At 44.3% G+C, this 14,790-nt stretch overlaps 1 long non-coding RNA gene and 1 pseudogene across 2 annotated transcripts in view; one reads left to right on the top strand and one right to left on the bottom strand.

Moving 5' to 3' along the window:
* The window catches only part of LOC132539293 (uncharacterized), a 113,923-nt gene that overhangs the window by 54,469 nt on the left and 44,664 nt on the right, over window positions 1-14,790 (bottom strand). The gene's annotated exons all lie outside the window — the stretch shown is intronic.
* On the top strand, window positions 5,290-7,130 carry LOC103112198 (proline-rich protein 14-like; annotated as a pseudogene).

Below are 14,790 nucleotides of genomic sequence, written 5' to 3'. Positions count from 1 at the left end.
GAGGTAAAAGACAACACCTGGACAGTTTCTCTCATATATGGAATACAGAGACTAAAGCAAATTATTTTTTACCACAAAAATAAGAGATTTATATAGTTGTGTATTTCAGACTGCTAATCTCACTGAACAAAGATTGCTAGTATTCTCCAAGTGCAATGACAAAAAGCCACTCTCAGTTATTGCTACAGTAATTTTTTTATTTTTATTTATAAAAAGGAAACACTCACAAAACCATAGGATAAGAGGGGTATAACTCCACACAATTCCCACCACCAGAACTCCATACCCCAACCCCTCCCATTGCTACAGTAATTCTGTGTAACAATTCATCTCAACACATAATGACTCAAGAGCATTTTTAACTCTTTGTTTTTCTTTTCCCATACACAGAGAGTCTCCATGAGGCATGTTCCTCTCTCCTCCAGGTGTTTTTCATGGCCTTTTTTAGACCAAATAACTAACACATCATAGTTTTGCAGTGAGGTAGGTGCTCAAAAGAGTAAGAGTGGCCCCAAAATGTCTCTTAAGGCTTCAGTTTCCTAGTGTCACTCTGCCTGCTTTTCACAGATCAAAGCAAAACACGTGGCCAAGTCCAGTATTGAGTCCAGGATTATACCCTGTCTCTCTAGGAAGGAAACAAAAACTGACTGGCTAAAGGTATGGTGACTGGGAGGGTGACCTTGAGAAAAGATGATGGGGGCAGTGGTAAAATAGAAAATTCCTCAGTGATAAAAGAGCAGGATTCCAGGTAGGGGAGATAGCAAAATCGTTATGCAAAAAGACTCTCATAACTGAGGCTCTGAGCAGTATTTTGGGGGGGGGGGGAAACACCAACCAGGATGCCTCTAGCTAATAGCCATGCTTATCATGACTACCTCTTGCCACATCGCTCACCTGACAACTGCATTTCAGAAGGTGGAGAAAACTGGAATATGTAATTTGCTATAGATCATTCCTTTAATAAGGAACTCGGATGGACCGTACATGCAAATTTTCTTATTACGGTCCCTGAAAAGTCTTTTTAGGGATTGAGTGGTGGATCACACTTATCTCCTCCTAGGAGCTGGGAAGAATACAACTTGTCTCATTTCCCTTTTGTCTGGGCTTCTAGGAAGCCAAAGCCAAATTTAGGTTTCAATCAAGGCAAATTACTTATGATTAGCATATCCACAGACTCATTTTCTTTGGTTCTAATTTTCCATTTCTAGGCCATTCAACCTTATTGTATGTTCCTCCTGCCCCCCCCTTTTTGCAAGCTTCTTTAATTTCTAAAACAGAAAAATCTAGGTGTAATTCATTTGATTTCAAGAGTGTCAGTCTCTCCTGTCTAACTGATCAAGACACTGCAAAGTTTCATGCATAGTCATAGGATGCCTAGTCAGAGTCCTGCACTCCAGTGCTTCTCATTCTCTAGAACTTTTTGGAGCCTAACCTCTAGGCTTTCACTGGTCACACTACCTTCAGATGGCAGGAAAGAAAGATGGTATAGACTCAGATTAAGCCACAATACTACTCACTCTTGGAGCAATTTACTTGAGGTAGAAAATTAACCTCTCTGTTTACAAATGTTAGGAGAAAAAAAAAAAACAGGATTGGTTTTAACATTCTACACAACATCTGGCATTCTCATCAGGTGGTCAGATAGTGGTATAGGATGAGGCATTTACCAAAAAGAAGCAAATATCGGACAGTCAGGAAAGTTATGGTATGTTTTCCTTCTGAGATCAGACAAGATCGGGTGTGTTCAGGGTGGTATGGCCACAGAAATGGCATGTTTTCCTATGAGAAAAAGCATCATGACCTTTTTGACATCCCAATATAATCAGTATTCAAGAGGCAACATTACATAAAATTTTCCAGTCAAGTAGAATTTGACTGAGTTCAGAGTATCTCACCAAAGTAAAAAAAACAAAAAAAACAAAAACAAAAACAAAACTCTGGGTGAGGAGAGCAGGTAGATTTTTCACTATAGGGATGGTGGAGGTGGAGACACAGACCTTTGGCAGGAACGGTGTTAATATACACTCAAAAAGAAAAGGAAAAAAAAGAAATAGTTTCCAGTCTTAATATTTTGCACTTTTGCCTCTTCAAAAGTAAAGACAGCCTCACAGATCCAATCTCTGAAGCTCATCCTTCCATTCCTAGCGGTAGTCCTCATTCAGGGTCTCAACTTTTGTGAGAGAGGAAATGTTAAACAGTGATACTCAATAACTGCACAATCACTGCTGTGTTTATCTAAGCTGGCAGCCTTACAGTAGTCTGCCCATAAACCAAGTTTTCAATTAGCCAGACCCATTGGTAAACCACTAGAATGTCATAAAAGATATTACTGTAGAAGTTTCTTGAAAGTATCACAAAGCAAAAAAGTGGGGGGGGGCATACTATCAGGTAATGTAGGTAGGAGTGTGGTTTAAAAATGGCACATAACAGATAGGGAACATCTTTAACAAGGCATATCAAACTTATTTCTTCTCCAAAGGAACTGATGGGAAATTCTGTCTTTATGAAATAAATAAATTTTTTGAATTTTTTTCTTTATATGTATTTATTTTCCCTTTTGTTGTCCTTGTTTTTTTATTGTTGTTGTAGTTATTATTGTTGTAGTTATTGATGTCATTGTTGGTCATTGTTAGATAGGACAGAGAGAAATGGAGAGAGGAGGTGAAGACAGAGAGGGGGAGAAAAAGACACCTGTAGACCTGCTTCACCATCTGTGAAGCAACTCCCTTGCAGGTGAGGAGCAGGGGGCTTGAACCAGGATCCTTAAGCCAGAGGGGAAAACAGAGAGGGGGAGAGAAAGATAGACACATGCAAACCCGCTTCACCGTCTGTGAAGCAACTCCCTTGCAGGTGGGGAGCAGGGGGCTCGAACCGAGATCCTTAAGCCAGTCTTTGCACTTTGTGCCACGTGTGCTTAACCCGCTGCGCTACCAGAAACAAGTAAGTTTTTATAAAAGGTCTTATAAGGAACAGAGTGAGAAAAGATTGATTGAAAAGATGAGTTACTCTAAATTCCCTAGGGCTTCCTATACCCCATGGACTCCATTCCTTTCACTAGTTCCTTTGCTTACTCATGAATCTGCCTCAGTAAAGTGATGCTTTGTGACCATTGCTGAAGAAACACAGAAAAGAAGACACATACAGAGAATCCCTACCCCCACCCCCCAGTTTAGGAATATGTTGCCAAGTTTCTCTTTGAATACGAAGCCTCTTCTCTAGTTCACACACAGCTTTCAAGAACCTTGCTTATCTGAATCAGGCACACCTGGTTAAGCACATGCATTACAGTGTGCAAGGGGTCAAATTCAAGCCCCCAGTCCCCACCTTCAGGGAGGGGACTTCACACAAGTGGTGAAACACTGCTGCAGGTCTCTCTCTCTCTCTCTCTTTCAATTTCTCTCTCCATCTCGATCCTAAATAAATATTAAATTTTAAAAAACAAAGTGGAGCTGGGCAGTGGCAAACCCAGTTAAGCACATAATACTAAGTGCAGGGATATAAGCAAGGACCCAGGTTCAAGGCCCCAGCTTCCCACCTGCAGGGGGCCACTTCATGAGCAATTCTCTCCCTCTCTACCTCCCCTCTCAATTTCTCTTTGTCCTAGCAAATGAAAAGGAAAAGAAAAAAAGGCCACCAGAAGTGGTAATTTCAAGTGCCAACATCAAGCCCTAGCAATAATTCTAGAGACAAAAATAAATAAATATTAAATTTAATTTAATTTTAAAAAGAGAAACTTGCTTGTCTTTCCTTGAGTTCCTCTCTGAAATAGTCAACACTTCTGTGGACTAGCATTCAGGGCAATAATTATACATCCTTTAAGGTCAACCTGTCCCCCTATGTCACTTTTTTTCCCCCGACATTCTAGTCCAGTTTAAAAGGAACATAAGACACTAATGACAGCAGAGAATATTAAAATGCATTTCCAGTTAATACCTTCATCTCACCTTGCACTGTCAAAGTGCTACTGCTTTGGCCTAGAACAAGGAGAGGCCTGACTATGGTTGGCAAAAAAGATAACAGCCTCAGGGCAATATGGGCTCAGTTCCCTCTGCCCCCTTCTTCCATTGCCTCTGGGTTTCCCAAATCCTCCTGAGTGGAATCCAAAGCCAGGGACTTTTGGGAAAAGAGCCACACTTACTTGGTAGGCATTGCGGGGGGAGGGGGGGGCAGAAATCTGTCATCTTCCAAAATGGTGACATTTGTCAAAAGGTGGATTTCATAGAAAGGGCTCTAGCTAGAGCAGAGAGAAGACCAGCTCTGAGAAGACTCTCCCAAAAGAGGTGCTGATGTATGGACAGAACAGAACTTAAGTTTCTGCTTCCAGCTGTGCCTTGTTTTGGTATCTTTCTTTCCCCACAGATCCTCCCTCCATCCTGGAGAAGGCTGAACTTGCCTCACTGTGTTTTCCAGACACACCTTTCTTTTTTCCCCAAGTCCCCTGCTTTAGAAAAGAACTGGAATATAGTCTCTAAGACCACATAGTTCTCGACTCAGATTTTCTGGCTCTGTCCCATGGGTACAGGAGGCAGACATGTCATCATTCATATATTCCCATTTACCTTTTCTCTTCTTGTGTTTTTTTTTTTTTTTGCAAGCTTGTTGGATTATTTGCCCAGTCTCTGAAGAGCCCAGAGGGACATAGGCTGGTTGTTCCATTCCACCCCAACTCCAGCAGCCCATGAATACATTAGAACATAGTGAAGAGACCAGTCGTAATATCTTGTGCTTTGTGCCCCAGTACTTGTGAAATCCAACCCACTCTCCACCATCCAAGTTCATCAGCACTCTTTTCCTACAACTTCTTGCACAAAAGGTGGCAGGGAGATAGAGTTGATGAGCTCACACTGAAAACCGAATCTCAGACCAGTGGAAGACACTTGAATAGTGTGCTGCTTTGCCATGTGCGAGACCCGGGTTCAAGCCTGGCCCACACCACATTGAAGGAAACTTTGGTGCTGTGGTCCCTTTCACTTTCTCTCTGCCTCTATCTAAAAAGAAAGACGGGGGGGGGGGGACTGGTAAAAGGGGGTAAGAGGGTGGGGATGGGGAAGGAATTGGGGTCCTGGGACATAATGGTGGAAAAGGACCTAAATTGGAGGTGAGAGTGATTTGGAGTCATCTCTCACAGGATGATGAGAGATTGTACTCATGTGTCAACAACTGCACTGTGGTTCATTAACCCCAATAAAGAAAGTAAATAAAAAGGAAGATAGTAAAAAGAAAACCGGAAGACCAGGGATCTGTGGAGGCAACTGCCAGCCTAGTACCCCCCAGCGACTCCCGGGAGCCGCTGCTTCCCCAATGGACTTGCAGGGGGACTCCAGCCTGCCTGGCTCTCGATGTCTGTGCGGCCAGCCCCTGCCTCGATCACTACGGGGAGCCCGGAGCCCCAAAAGGCAGAGGCTCCAGCCCCACGGGGTCCCTCCCCCGCTGGAAAAAGCCTCCAGGCAGATCCTGACTGTAGTGCTGGAAGATGTTATGGCTGCCCACAGGGTGCCCCTGGCATTCCGAGAGGAACCCTCCCTGCCAAGGGACCTCAGCAACACTTGAGATTGTGTCTGCAGCCAGCCTGTTTCACAGCCACGCCAGCCCTCAGAGGCCTCCCAGGAGAGGCCTCCAGACCGACTGCATTTATGTTGCCAGCCTTTGAGTTATGCCCAGCACCACCCTGCCAGCCTCAGGCTGCAATCCCTGGCCCAGAGGAGGGCCCTTCACAAAAGGTGGACCAGGCCCCCCAGCCCACTCTGGTAGTGGTAGTGCTAGTGGGCATTGCCCACTCCAGGCCCCCAGCTGAGGGTTTCACCAGAGAGACATCCAGCCACTTGGTCCCAGCAGGAAGAGCCGAGCCCCTGAGGATGATTCACCAACCAGGGCTTTCTTCGCCCAGGGACCTAGAGGCTTCATTCCAACAGTCCTTACCAGCTGCTAGCCCTCTGGAGAGCTCAGTACTAGCCTCAGATGCTCTTCCAGAACCCCCATTAAAGCCACAGTCATCCAGCATTTTGTCCACTCCTCAGTCCCTGGGGCTTGGCTCCCCTCTTCTGCTCCATCCGCTCGCTCCAAGCTGGAGAGCTTCACTGACATCTTCCCCATGCCTCACAAAGCCCTGAGGCCCCACCTCCATCATCCCCCGTGAAGTTGAAATTGAAGATTGCCATCTCAGAGGCTGAGCAGGAGCAGTCTATGGCTGCCCTGACCACCAAGACTGTCAGTCCCCGGCCCCCTATCTGCCAGTGGCAGACCCAAGACCACAGCCCCTCACCACCTCTCCCGAAGCCATCTATGGGTGGAAGCCAATCCTGCCCTGACCTAGGCTCCAGGCCCAGACACCTGTACTTGGCCACCTGCTCCTGCCTCAGCACAGCCAGCCCCGGCTGGAGGCATAAGGTAGGTGAAGGTGAGATGGCCCGATCCCTACCACCACCTCGGCCTTGTCTCTGGAAGGAAATCTTCCCTCTTGGAGAAATGAGAGTTTTTTCTCCCATCACCACATCATGCTCAGCCACGGAGTCCTTCTCTGAGCCTGCAGAAGCCAGGTCAGGCTCAGTCAAAAGGAAGGTACCCAGGGCCTCCAAGGACCAGGTGCTTTCAGACCCTGAGACCAATGTCATGGGGAAGGTTTCTAGAATCAGGATCCGCAGAACACCAGCCAAGCCTCAGCTGACCCTCACACCCATGGGGCTGCCTCGACCAGTCAAGTTGAACAAGAAGGAGTTCAGCTTAGAAGAAATTTATACCAGCAAGAACTACCAGTAACCAACAGAAGGACATTTGAGACCATCTTTGAGGAATCCCGGGAGTCCAACAGAACTGACTTTCACTGGCTTGAGAAAGCTCTAGAGGGCTATGGAATTTCAGGACAGCAGCCTCCCTTGATCCAGGTGGCCAACACAAGGGGTCCAGGCTGCAGCTGGCAGGACCCTGATGTTACCAATGTTACCCCCAGCCCAGATGTGGGACCCCTGCTACAGCAGCAGCTAGAAGAATTGGATGCCTTACTCCTGGAGGAGGACGTGGAGAGGGAGATGTCACTGGACCTAGGTGCTCAGTATATCTGTCCATCCATCCGTCTATCCGTCCCCCAGGAAAGCAATACTCCCAAGGCAGTTGCTTTTTCTTTATATTTCTAGTAAATTTTGCAATATGTTTCTGAAAAAAAAAAAGAATGAAAGAAAAAAGAAAACCTAACCTCACCATTTTGGCTGGGGATGTCATGAAATGCAATCAATTCAACATGGTACTGAAATATATGATATATGATATATCTATTACCAAGTGACAGTTGAATTCAAGTGGAAAGACCTGGATCCAAAGTCCTGCTGTCTCCCCTAGCCACATGAAGAACAGTGACTCTGGGCCAGGCTTCAAACTCCTTTTGAGTTGACTGTCCCATGTGAACGTGAGACCATGTAATAACAGTGTCCTGCACACTTAAGTGTCCAGTAAATGAAAGATGTGCCATGAAGATACTCCAGGACATTAGTCTTGTAGCCCCACAGAACAAGTGCTGTTTGTCATTTCAGTCACACCGTTGAGACCTTTGACACTTCACAAGTATCTCCATCTTTCCCTGCCATTGCTCCCTCAGCATAGAAGCTATGTGATGCTGTCTCCAACTTCTGAGCACCCAATCATCTGTGACCTTAAGAGGAAAAGCAAGAAAATGAGCACTTCTCTCTATAAGACCATTAAAATAGCAAAATCATGATAAGCCACCCACTCTCCAAAGAGCCCAGGAGCTATAAGAGAGACCTGGCGCACTCAGTTAATCTGTTTTCAAGCTTGGTTCCATTTGCATCACATTAATAAGGGCAAAACTCCTTACAAGCACCTTTGCTGGGAGAAAACAAATGTCATGCTGTCCCTCACTCTGGCTGTAAATTCCTGCCATTTCTGCTTTCCCAATTAAAGACACTTTTAGAGGAAGAATACATTTTCTTACTGAAACTGAAAACATGCACCTGTTCACAGACTTTCCAGCCTGACTGGGAGCTGCAGGAGGAGTGGGTGAAAAACTGTTTGTAATGGGCAGAATCACAGCCCTTAGCCAAGAGGGCAAGCAGCTTAAAGACAGGTGAACTCAGGACCCAGGGGAACTCATTGGGACCACAGAGAAGAACAGCTACCAGGGCTCGGTGGTGGCACACCTAGCTGAGTGTACATGTTGCCATACATAAGGACCTGGGTTCAAGGACCTGCTTCCCAACTGCAGGGTAAGTTTCATGAGTGGTGGAGCAGTGCTGTGGGTATCTCTCTCTTTATCTCTCTCTTTCTTCTCAACTTCTCTCTGTCCTATCAAATAAAATAAATATTTATTAAAATAATAAAAAATAATAGCTGCTACCATCCACGGGAGTCTAGACTAAAGGGGGCTGGAGTGTAGAAAGCAGAAAAGCCCCCCAGCAGTCTCTAGGAATGCTACATATCTACTTATTTTGAAAGCAGAGGGGTAGGGCACTGGTTACCAGCAGCACAGAGCAATCCCCAGAGCAGTGGGAGACGAACACCTTGAAGCTAGGGTTTGGGTGGGGCCTTTTCATTTTATTGACTTTTTCAAAAATTTCCACCAGGGTTATCACTGCATCGGTGCCTGTGCAATTAATCCAACTCTCTGGGCAATCATTCCCGTACCTTTTCTATAGACTCAGATAAAAAGTGAGAGGAAAGGAGAATGAAGAGAAAGAGAGAGAGAGAGAAACTTGCAGCACTGCTTCACCACTCAAGAAGCTTCCTCCCCTGCAGGTAGGGGCTGAGGGCTTGAACCCAGGCCTTTGTGTACCGTGATGTGTGCACCACTGCCCAATCCCTTACTCTTTTCTGAAAGCTTATGGACATTTGAGAACTATCAGACTGGAAGGTCAACCTTGACCAAATGTATACATGGATTAGGGGAAGAGTAGTTCTAGGAGGAGGAGAACCAGGAAGATAGGAGAGGAAAAAATATGCAGAGAGGGCCAGGGCATGGGGCATTTGGTTGAACTCACATGTTAGCATTTGTAAGGACCAGGGTTCAAGTCCCTGCTCCCCACTTGCAGAGTGGAGGGGGGGAAGCTTCACAAGTGTCTCTGTCTTTCTATATCTTCTCCTTCCATCTCAGTCCCTCTTTGTCTCTAACCAATAAATAAATACAATACTAGAAAATATTTCAAAGGGTGGATAGGGAGGCTCTGAGCTGAGAAGTGGCAGAGGCATCACCCGGAAGTGGAACATTGGTTCTGTATACTGCATCGCAAAAAGGCAAAATGAGCCAAATTCCCTCCCCTAGGAACCCAGCCCCTGGGGTCTTGAGCACCAGGATCTATAATAAGGAGGCCTCCTGAGGGCTCAAAACAGAACATGCTACTTTCTATATATTTTATTCATGGCTCATTAACTATCCACTAAAAAAGCAGAGTTCACAATAGCTTTAATGTGAAGTTCATACAAATTTAATGAAATCAAGATGTGTGTTAATGACAATATGGAACTCACTACCGAGCCTACCAGTCGCCTCTGATATGAAGGAAGTGAGTCAAAATGATGAACAGTGGTGCTTTGCAAAGAAACCTCTCAAATGAATCAGAATGCATAATAATTATTCATCATAATTCTTATTAATAATTTAATTAATTAAAATAGCTGGAGAGCAGTCATAGTAGTGTTTTTTTAGCATCAAAATTTAGAAACAACCCACTTGTCTAAAACTTAAAAGATGAATTGATTGAATTGAAATTGCAATGTATCTATCTGGCTGAATGACTATCTTTTAAGAATTAACAGTGTCATGGTGATGTTTTTTTACCCAAATTAATGACATTCTATTATTGAATGGGGAAACAATATCAAATTACAAATTTGTTGCCATTAGTAGTGCAGCTGACTCTCATGCCTGAGGCCCCACAGATACCAAGTTCAGTCCCTAGTACTACCATAGGACCGAGCTAAGCAGTGCTCTGGAAATAAACAAACAAACAAACCCCACCAGTATATGAGTTCATTGCTGTCTAAAATGAAAAGATGTGCATTGAAAAAAATATAGAATATATAGGAAAATGTTCTCCAGGATTATACTAGAATCAGGCAGATGAATAATTATTATTTTCTTCTGCTTGTGTCTCAGTATTTTCCACTACCTTTAAGAATAATCAGCATGTATTACATGCATTTTGAAGACATGCATGTGATAATACAAGCAGGAAAGTTAGATGTCAGGATATGGCAATGAGCACCTGAAGGAAGGGGTGGGGTAGGGGTAGGGAGTCTGGCCAACCTGGAATCTGGTCTGAGCAGGGGCAGAGTAATGTGATCTGTGTAGCCAATGGCCAAGGATGCAGACTTAGGATCCACCCCCTCTACCACTGAGGTCCTGGCCAAATTAGTGTCTCCTCCTCCTCTTCCTCCTCCTCCTCCTCCTCCTCCTTTTTCTCATTTCTTCATTTGTAAATGGGTGAAAATTAGAGTGTCTCTCCAACTCTACTGTGTTGTCACTGAGCTAAATGAATTGATGGTGTGCAAAGCAACTCAGATTCAAATGAAGTCTGACACACACTGCTACATTTTAAATGCAATTATTATTTTTTCACTTGTTATTATTTTAAAGATTTCTTTGTTAGAGAGAGAGAGAGATGCAAGGGGCCGGGTGGTGGTACACCTGGTTGAACGCACATGTTACAATGTGCAAGGACCTGGGTTTGAGCCCTTAGTCCCCACCTGTAGGGGGAAAGCTTTGCAAGTGGTGAAGCATTGTTGCAGGTATCTCTGTCTCTCTCCCTCTCTATCACCCCTTTCCCTCTCAATATCTAGATGTCTATCCAGTTAATAAATAGAGATAACTTCTAAAAAATTAGTAAAAGAGAAATACAGAGCATTACTCTGGCATATGGGATGCCAGGGCTGAATTCAGGAACTCTTGTTTGAGAGTCCAAAGCATTATCCACTGTGCCACATCCAGGGCCCACACTTTGCTTTATTTTAAAGATATTCTCCTTATTTGTATAGAAACTTCTTTTATAAATACAATTAGAGGGACCAGTGGGATCCTCACCCAGTAGAGTACCCACATTACCATGTACAAGGACTCAGGTTCAAGCCCCAGGCAAACACCTCCAGAGGGAAACCTCACAGGCTGTAGAGCAGTACTGCATGTCTCCAATCTTATCCTCCTTCTCTCTTTCTCTCTTCCTCTCCCTCTCTTTGTTTCAGTATTTATCCAAAGAAATGGAAACACAGGGCTGGGTGGTGGTGCACTTGGTTGAGCACATTGTTACAATGTGCAAGGACCTGGGTTCAAGCCCCCCATATCCATCTGCAGGGGGGAAGTTTCATAAGTAGTGAAGCAGTGCTGCATGTCTCTCTCTTTCTCTCTCTCTCTCTCCCTCTCTATCTTCCTCCTTCCTCTCAGTTTCTGGCTGTCTCTATGAAATAAATAAATAAAGATAATTTTAATTTTTTTAAACATATGGAAACACTGGTGTGAAAAAATAAATGCATCCCTATGCTCAAAGCAGTATGATTCACAAAATATAGTCAAAATAGAATCAACCTCAGCACCCCTCAACAGATGACTGGATTGAGAAACTAGGGAATATATCCTCTGCCATTAAAAAAGATAGAGTTGCATCCTTGGGGAAAATGAATGGAACTTCAGGTAATTATACTAAATGAAATAAGGAAGAAAGAGAAAGGCAATTTCCAGCTGGTTTCTCTCACAAGTGGAATGTAAAGAACTGAAGTAAAGGCACTTGCAAAAATAATAACATTGACACTCTTAAACTCAGGGAAAAAAAAACTCTGGTGGCTTTTAAAGGAAATGGGAAAGAGTAGAGGACATAAGGGTCTTTTTGGTGTGGTGGCACCTTGGCTGTGAGTATATTTATATATATGTTTATATACAGGTGTGAAACTGAACCTTTACACTTATGGTCTTGGAAACCAAGGTCAAATCAATAAAATAAATCAAAAGCAAAGATAATACCCTTTAATGATTCTAAAGATGAACAAATGAAATGGAAAAAAAAAAAAAAAAACCTTCTTTATTATCCCACCCCCAGGGCTGAGTCAGCCGGGCAGAAAGAAGGCTGGTGCTGAGTTCTTTCCAAACACAGTTCATCATCTTAATTTCTTTAAAAATAAAAAAGTTTGCTTCCTCTCCCCCCCCAAAAAGAAAAGCTCTTTGGGAAGTTTTGCTTTATTGCTAATGGTTTTCTTTATAACTGGATGATCAATTCAACTGAGATTAATTGAGCATGAAGCTGGCAGCATCTGTGCAGCCATTTATCAGAGAGAAGGAGCTGAGTGGCACAGGAGCCACCAGCTGTCATTAGCTGCACTCCCGTTCCAACAGCCCACAGGCACACCTGAGCCTCAGGTGGCCCCAGTGTGTTCATTGAGTGCAAGCAAGCAAGGGCGAGACCCAGGCACCCCTCCTCTCCAGCAGAAAAGCTGCCTGCCTGCGGGAGATCCTTGCAAACCCCGAACGCCTAATCCCCTCCCGTGACATGCTGGCATCATGCTGTAACACTGCTTACTACAGTAATAACGATGATCATCTCATTCAAAGGAGGGATGGTCTGGCTCCTAGCCAATAGGGTCTCATTAGTGAAGCAGCAGAAGCGCGCGCCTTCTAATGAAGCCGGAGCCAGCATGGCTGTGCTGCAGTGCATTAGTGGAGTTAGGTAGAAGAGTCCCACTGTGGATTTGCCAGAGGTGTAGGCTATCTTTACAATTTTTTTTAATAATTGAGACAAAGAGAAATAGAGACAGAGGGAGAAAGAGAGATGACTCCAGCACTGCTTCATCCCTCATAAAGCTTTCCCCCTCCCAAGCCTGCAGGTGGGGGCTGGGGGCTTGAAACCTTGTCCTTATACATGGTAGCATGTGAACATGTGTAATCTATCTAGTCCTTGATTTTTTTAAAAAAATGTTTATTTATTTATTTCCTTTTGTTGCCCTTGTTGTTTTATTGTTGTAGTTATTATTGCTGTCATCATTGTTGGATAGGACAGAGAGAAATGGAGAGAGGAGGAGAAGACAGAAAGGGAGAAAGAAAGACACCTGAAGACCTGCTTCACCGCCTGTGAAGCAACTCCCATGCAGGTGGGGAGCTGGGGCTCAAACCAGGATTCTTATGCAGGTCTTTGAGCTTTGCACCGCCTGTGCTCAACCCGCGGCCCTACAGCCTCACTCCCCCCTTGAATTTTTTTTTAACCAGTTCTGGTTTCTAGTGATACTGGTTATTGAGCCTGGGACTTCGAGCCTCCTGTGAAAACTGTTTGCAGAACCACTGTGCTGTCTCTCTTGGGCTGCCTTTGCTTATAAAGAAGCATGTGTGCTGTATGTATGCAGAGAACGGATATGCGTCAGTGATGATAATGAGAGAGACCTCTAGGACTTATGTGTTAGGCCTTATTGTTAAGTACTTCAGGGCTACTACTTCATTTAATCCCCACACACTTAATCCTGCAGCTCACTAACACCAGATTTTCAACCCTGATTCCAAGGCTGCTCATAATCAGTCACTGAAGTCCAGGTGTCACTTCCTTTGCACAGTCCTTCCCCAAGGCAAAAAAGAACAAGGAGAAACTCTCCTCAGGTGAGGGTTGCTCTTCCTTTTCCTTCTCACAGGTGGGTTCAGGGTGTGTGTGTATGTGTTCTCACTACACAAAATTCACAAATATTTAAATATTCCAGATACTGTACCCCACCATGATGTTGAATTCTATGTCAACCTGGCTTGGCCACAGTGTTCATGTACTTAATCAAACATTATCCTAGATGTTTTTTTCTTTTTTAAATTTTTTTAATTATCTTTATTTATTTATTGGATAGAGACTGTCAAAAATTGAGAGGGGAGGGGGAGATAGAGAGGGAGAGAGACAGAGAGACCTGTAGCACTGCTTCACCACTTGTGAAGCTTTCCCCCTGCAGGTGGGGACTGGGAGATCGAACCTGGATCCTTGTGCATTGTAACATGTGCACTTAACCAGGAGTACCATCACCCAGCCCCATTAGATGTTTTTTCTTAAGATAGAAGCCTAAGGAAGTGGCCTTTGAGTAGAACTGATTGTCTTCCATAATGGTGACAGGCCTCACCCGTCAGCTGTAGGCCTCAGCAGAACAAAAGTCTGACTTCCCTTGAACACGATGGAATTCTAACAGCGGAGCTTTCAGCTTTGGGATGTAGCCTCAGCTCTTGCCAGATGTCTCAGTTTATATGTACTGCTATATGTTTATATGAAGCACTACAGGCTGAGGACATTTTTCAGATTTCTGGAGGCTAAAGTCCCAGATGTAGGTATCAGCATGGATGAACAGGAACCCTTTACTGGGTCAGAGACCTTCATTGGACCCTCACAAGGCCGAAGGAACAAGAGAGCTCTCACTTACACTGACCTCATGCATGTGGGCTCCACTTTCACAACCACATCATCCTACCCCTGCAAGGTTCTACTGATTTAATATTCTTGGAATATCAACATGTGAATTTGAAGGAGAAAATGACATCAACATTTAAACTAGAACACTGGATCTTCAGCCTGCTGGTCTACCCTGCAGATTTTGAACTCGTCTGCCTCTACCATCTTGTCAGCAGGCTCCTTCGAGTTAATCCGTGTAGATACATTCTATGGGATCTGTTGCTCTGGGAACCCCTAAGACAATCAAATGTCCTCGGAGCAATACATCTACTCACCTAGCTGGTACTGGGAGCAGGAGGGAGGCTCTTCTTTGAAGAGATGATGAGGCTAAGTGACCTTTCAACTATACAAAATTTAACATGCAATATCTATATTCCAGGCTATGGTACTTTCCTTA

Source organism: Erinaceus europaeus, chromosome 7, assembly GCF_950295315.1.
Source record: "Erinaceus europaeus chromosome 7, mEriEur2.1, whole genome shotgun sequence".
Taxonomy (NCBI): Eukaryota; Metazoa; Chordata; class Mammalia; order Eulipotyphla; family Erinaceidae; genus Erinaceus; species Erinaceus europaeus.
The sequence above is the reverse complement of the archived record's forward strand: the minus strand, read 5'-3'. Positions and strand labels throughout refer to the sequence as shown.